Source organism: Dasypus novemcinctus, chromosome 4 (genome assembly GCF_030445035.2).
Source record: "Dasypus novemcinctus isolate mDasNov1 chromosome 4, mDasNov1.1.hap2, whole genome shotgun sequence".
Taxonomy (NCBI): domain Eukaryota; kingdom Metazoa; phylum Chordata; class Mammalia; order Cingulata; family Dasypodidae; genus Dasypus; species Dasypus novemcinctus.
In genome coordinates, this window is record NC_080676.1 from 57,961,694 (window position 1) to 57,967,528 (window position 5,835).

Genomic DNA, 5,835 nt, shown 5'->3' on the forward strand with positions numbered 1-5,835 from the left:
CAGTGGCGAGCAGGACGTATGACTGCCCAGGACCCTGTTTCATTAAACATGGAGTAAGGTCTTGAGGGTTTAGACTTATGGAAATGTGTTCTTAGCTTTATATCATTCTATTTTGATTAAATGTTCTGTAGTTATATAATACATTCTCAGAACTGTAATTTTTATCTGTGGGAACATGAAGCACTACAGACCCATATAATAGTCATGTTGAAACCAAGGATGTTGTAAGCAATCAAGGAGATGAATAGTAACACTTGTCTGGCTCCTGGAAGATTAAAAGTTGAGATTTTTGCTCAATTGATGAACTGCCATTTGGTCTTTCCTCTCCCCTTTTGTATCTCAGTTTCTATCTTTTGCCTTACGTTAATTGGCTTTGGTCTCATTATCCTGATGTTCTGAGTTTACCTCAAATCCTCTTTGGAAGATGATGGGATAAGAATAATAAATTATTGTTAACATTTATCTAGATGATGCTTTTCAATATCACATTAAACTAAATAATGACAAAATAATTCCATACATATAGCACTTTATGAAAGAAGGACTGATTACAAACCCAGCCCCATTAATCCTAATTCAAGTTGGCAACCCTTGCATTTGTATAAAATTTTAGGGATTAGAAAATTCCATACATGTATTATCTTTATGTGACCCATTAAACACCAGAACAAGAGCTCCTCAGCCAGGTGACCTGTCTTATTCATCTCTCTCCCTAGTATCTAACACTGCTCCTTACAAGAAGGTTAAGTGTCAGTAAAAGTGTATAGAATGAATGAATGGTAGATTTAGGGAACAAACTCCAATTCTCTGAGCAAAAATGGATACTAAGGGCGATTCTCATTTCACAGAAGAGGAAATGGGGACTCAGAGCACTAAGTGACTTGACTGAACTCGAACAGCTGGCTAGACTTTACCAGCAGGGGGTGAAGTTCAGCCTTTCTAGTTCTATAACCAGTGACAGGAACTGTGTGCCAAGGGTGAATGCACGTCCCCTGAAACAGGAGACAGTTTCTGACTCCACAGCCCAGCTCCACAAGTGACGGGGCCTGCCCAGCAGTGACGCAGGTAAGCAGGCTGGAGAACGGGGCCTAGCTCAAGCCATCATCTGTTTCGGCCGAGGAGTCAAGGAATCGGGCTTGAATCTCAGAGCCATGGGGTATAGGTATACCTATAACCCAGGCCTAACAAGACATCATGTGAGAGATGCCTGGAATATTGCTATTAGGAAAATTACTATTACTTCAATTCACAGGAAGGGGCAGCACTGATACCGATACCGGCACGAGGATCCAAGTAACCACACAGCTGTCAGCAAAGAAAAGAAGTTAATCTCTTTTGTTTGCTTTTGCAGACAAAAGCAAATCTGCCACAAAACGAAATTCCCAAAGATAAAACACATACGTACAAATAGTCAAAGACACAAAATATTAAGAGACACACTGCTTTCTCTGCCCTGTGCACCATTTCGCAGACCCATTTGCTTCTTTACACAGCAGGTATCCTATTATACTATCAATCCCTTTTCTCCCAAGAGGAAACATATTTCTCAGAGATATTGCTCTCTTTTTAGGATTCCTTAGCCCTATATATGCTAGGTCAATAAGGTGTTAATACTGGATTTTACAACTTCAGAACATCAAACCAACCAAGACTGACTCATTGAATTTATATTGTTGCAGGTTACATGGATTTATTAAGGACTTTAGAATTGACTTTTAAGAAGTACTATTATAAGGAAAATTTCAGTGAAGCAAAAATATTTCTCTAAGTCTTAACTAATGATCTGCTTGTTTTAAATGGTACTTAATAAAAATCCGAGGCAGACTTTTAACTGCTTTTTGGAATTGATTTGAGTGGGATTTGAACCATGCATGCTATGTATAGAGGGCTATGAGCACTCAGTAATCATTAACTATTATGAAAAGGGAAATTTATTTGTCCCTTAAATAACAGCACAGCCAAACTTAACTCAGTGCAAAATTTCAAGCACGGATGATGGCATCCTGGCCAGGCACCTAGCCACACCACAGACAATAACTATTTTCTGAACTTCTCCAGGGGCTGTCACTTTCTTCCATTCCTCTCTATCACCTCATCACAGGACCCACAGTGTTTTGCTCTGTGTAGATAGCTATGGCAAGGCTGAATGCCAGTGCCCTTGAAAATATGTGTTGATCAGAGTGCACTGAAGATAGCCCCTACAAAAATGCCCCTCCTTCACTCTCATTTGGATATGCTGTCCTTAGTGGGAGTGAAAGAGGAGGTGGCAGAGGCAGCCCCTTGAAACCTACATAGAATCCCATGTGCCCCTAGGAGTGTGGAGCCCCTAGGAGTGTGGAGTGGGTATCTGAGCTGCAGAGTGTGGGATGGGGTGGGTAGAAGGAATGCTGAGAGGCCCATTGTCAGAATGACTCCAGCTCATTGTCACAGGGGCTCTCTGTGCATTTGCAGCAAGAAGGGAAACCTGTGCCACCCACCCCACCCCCAGACCTCTTCCCCCACCCCCTACAACAACGGCTCTACAGGGCCAGGAGGGTCCCAGCAAGCAGCATCCGCCCCTTCAAGGCAGTACCCGGCCCCAGTAGGGACCCCACTGGGTGTGAGGCTGGAGAAAGGGGCTGGTGAGTTCCAGGCCGCCTCCTCCAAGCAGAGGAGGAGAGGAGGAGCAAATGGGTTCCTAGAACACACTGCAGGTGAGTGCCTCTTTGTGCTGTGGCACAAACCATGCAATCAGGTCCCTTCACCTTCCATTTCTGGGTGTACCTAGCCTGGTTTCAACAAACTGCCAAGGTCCTGGACTTAAGGGAGGATGCTGGGTGGTACCAGAGCACAGGTGCTGAAACAAGAGCTGAAGGAAAGGGCCTAATGTGCCTCCACTGTCAGCTTGTGGAGCTTGCTGGCATCAAGGGAGAAGTTACTGGGGCCACTGGACCGGGGATGAGGCTTCTTGGGAGGAAAATTTAAGCATTTGATGAATGTGGGAAGCATTCAGCTAAAATTCCATTCAGGTAGCACTTGATAGGAATTCACTCTATACCAGGTATCCTGGGAGGTGTGATGAGGGAATGGGGGTGAGCAGGACTCCTTCTCCACCTTTAGAAGTTCTAAAGACTCTCAAAATAGTAGAGAAAACAGACCCACAGATGATTTATACAGTGACAATGAGATGCCATCAATAGTTATTAACTCCTGGACTGGGTGTGCTAGTGAGAAGGATGAGGATTCTGGTCTTTGGGGCATTGAGTCCCATCCATTCACCACTGCATGTATTTAGATATTCCATTTCAGACATGCTAAGCTTAAAAGTTATGTGACACATCTAAGGAAGGGCATTCAAGTTTGGACCTCAGAATCTAGGCTTGAAACATATATTTGGGATTAAAGACAAAGGATAAGACCACCAAGGAGCAAGTATAGAGAGAAAAAAACACCCAGGAAGGATACGTGTGTGGTGAGAGGAGGTAAGTAGGTAGTAGAGGAGAAGGAAGCCAAGGTGATGTTGCATATTTTAATGCATGATGCTATTAACAAAACATTTTTATTTCCAGAGATATGAAATAGACAAGACGCATTTGCAGTGATGACGTTGGGGTACAGCATGAAGAAGCATTTTCTTTCTGCCCCCTGGGGTGGGTAGGAGGCTAAGGACCCTTCTTCCAGCCCCCTGGGATGGTCCCAGGCCCTGAGCTCAGCATTTCACACACCTCATTGTTCTCAGTGCTCACTCCCACCCTTGAGGCAGGTCTCCCTGTGGGGTACTGTCGGGTCAGTGCCTGACACCCCATGGCCAGTAGAAATCGTGGATTAACACGTGGATTACATGGCCAGTGGTGTGCCTGAAATTCACAGGACAACACATACGGGTCTGTGAGGAAATCTCCAGATCTACCAGATCCAGAAGAGCAACTGAGCTGAACAAGTCAAGGCTGGCACTACACTGATTTGCTTCAGTTGAGCAAGGTGTTGAGCCAGTCCGTTATCAAACCTGCTTCTCTTTTCATGATTTAAGTAAGTTCTGTCTCTTTTTAGGTCCTTTTTACTTCCACCATCTCTTAAATTCTCTTGAGCTCAAGTTTTATTCTCCTGTTTGCACAACTAAAGAAATAGCTACACTGCATTCTCCTGTTTGCACAACTAAAGAAATAGCTACACTGCCCTACTCACTGGCCTTCTCTCCTAAATCTGCCCCCTCACCCCTGAGCTTTCTCTGCCTTCTCTATGCTTCTGAAATCTAATATGCACATTACAACTCTTCATTTTGCAAGTCTACCATCTTGATGTCACAGTTTTTCCAGTAGCTTCATTAGTTCCCTATGGAACTATGTTCTGCAAATCAAATTTCTGACTGTAGAATTTTAGTCCTAGATTCCTTTGCTCACAGTGGCTTCTGACATGTCTTTTTGGTTAAGTCGGCATCATTGCTATCATCTAATTTTATTTCCCACTAATTTGAAAATTTTCATACATTCAAATCTACTGTTTTTTTCCCCTCTTTCTGGGGCACACTGGGGAGCTGGCCTTGCTCTAGGAAATTCTCCCAGACAGGCAGAGGCCTTGCACCCCTTCCTTGAGGGGGGTGTATGCATGGAGGGGGGCGGGTTGCTAAGGCAGGATTCTTGGCCGCTTTGCCAGGCCCCAACATTTCATCCACACCCTCTGCTTTTCTCCTGCCAAAAGCCCTGTGTCTTCTCACCCACTAATTTTGAAATCATTTATGTGTCTGGTATGTCTATTGTATGTAGGATTGTGTGATTATGTGATTTTCTGTGTTTATTATTGTTTGGGCCAGTTGGTACATTTTGTGGGTACAGTCCTACGTGCTTATACCGTGTGGAACTCACATGTGCTGACCTGTGGACCTACTTCCTAATGGCCTGAAAGGAATATTGGACATTTTCACCTAAATACAACATACACACCTGGTAGCTGGGATTACGGTCAGGATTTACAGTTTGGGTAGGTAGAGAAGGGGTGTGACTGGCGCCATACTATCAGTGAATCGACTTATTTAAGGGTCACCATTAAAGCACATTATATAAATAACTCCGTCTGTGATCTGGTGACCACGTTGGAGTCATGATAGTGGTGCCGAGCCATGTCCTCTGTAGGTAATATATGAAAAGAATACTAAAAATGATTAACGCAGTCATTGAAGATATGCCGAAGGTTTAAAGAAAGCAATTACAAACATTCTAAAAATCTAGTTTGAAGTAATGACGTTTATTGTGTAATTTAAACCTGATTCAGTAATCTACTTTTTAACCCATCACCTGTCATATTCTTTTTACAATAATAAACCCCAAGCTCTTATTTTACTGAATAATTTGGTTTATTTTTGTTGTTGATGTTGATCATATTCTGCAATATGTACAATGACAAAACCTCTCAAAATATTACCTCCATTAAATAGCAATGTTTTGTTCTGTAACCAGAAGGACAGAACATTTAGGGACTAAGAAACCAAATATGTAAAGGATTCATTTATAATCTACTTCCTTCAGTGGAAATATACATTTTCCTGATTTTGTCTAGTTACGTACACTAAATATTGTTAAAGCCTGGAAAACAGAAGAGTTCATTCAAATGGATTCTAGTTCACAATTGATCATCTGAGTACATGACTTAAATTAACTAAAGGGACGTGGGGAAACACTTCCTGGAGTTCTCATCTATCAACAAGAACAAATTCGGGCGGGGCCTCATCACCTACACAAACACGCTGCCCGGGCTGGGCTGGGCCGCTGACGCTAGGAGGTGCAGGAAACCGGCTGCCGGGCAGCGCCGGGGGAGGTTCCCCGCGGCCGGTGCCCCCGCCCTCGGCGGCTCCAGGGCTCC

The 5,835-nt window shown here is 43.5% G+C and overlaps 1 protein-coding gene across 4 annotated transcripts in view; it reads right to left on the reverse strand.

The window, feature by feature from the left end:
- The window catches only part of MCF2L2 (MCF.2 cell line derived transforming sequence-like 2), a 330,371-nt gene that overhangs the window by 66,970 nt on the left and 257,566 nt on the right, over positions 1 to 5,835 (reverse strand). The window lies entirely within an intron of this gene.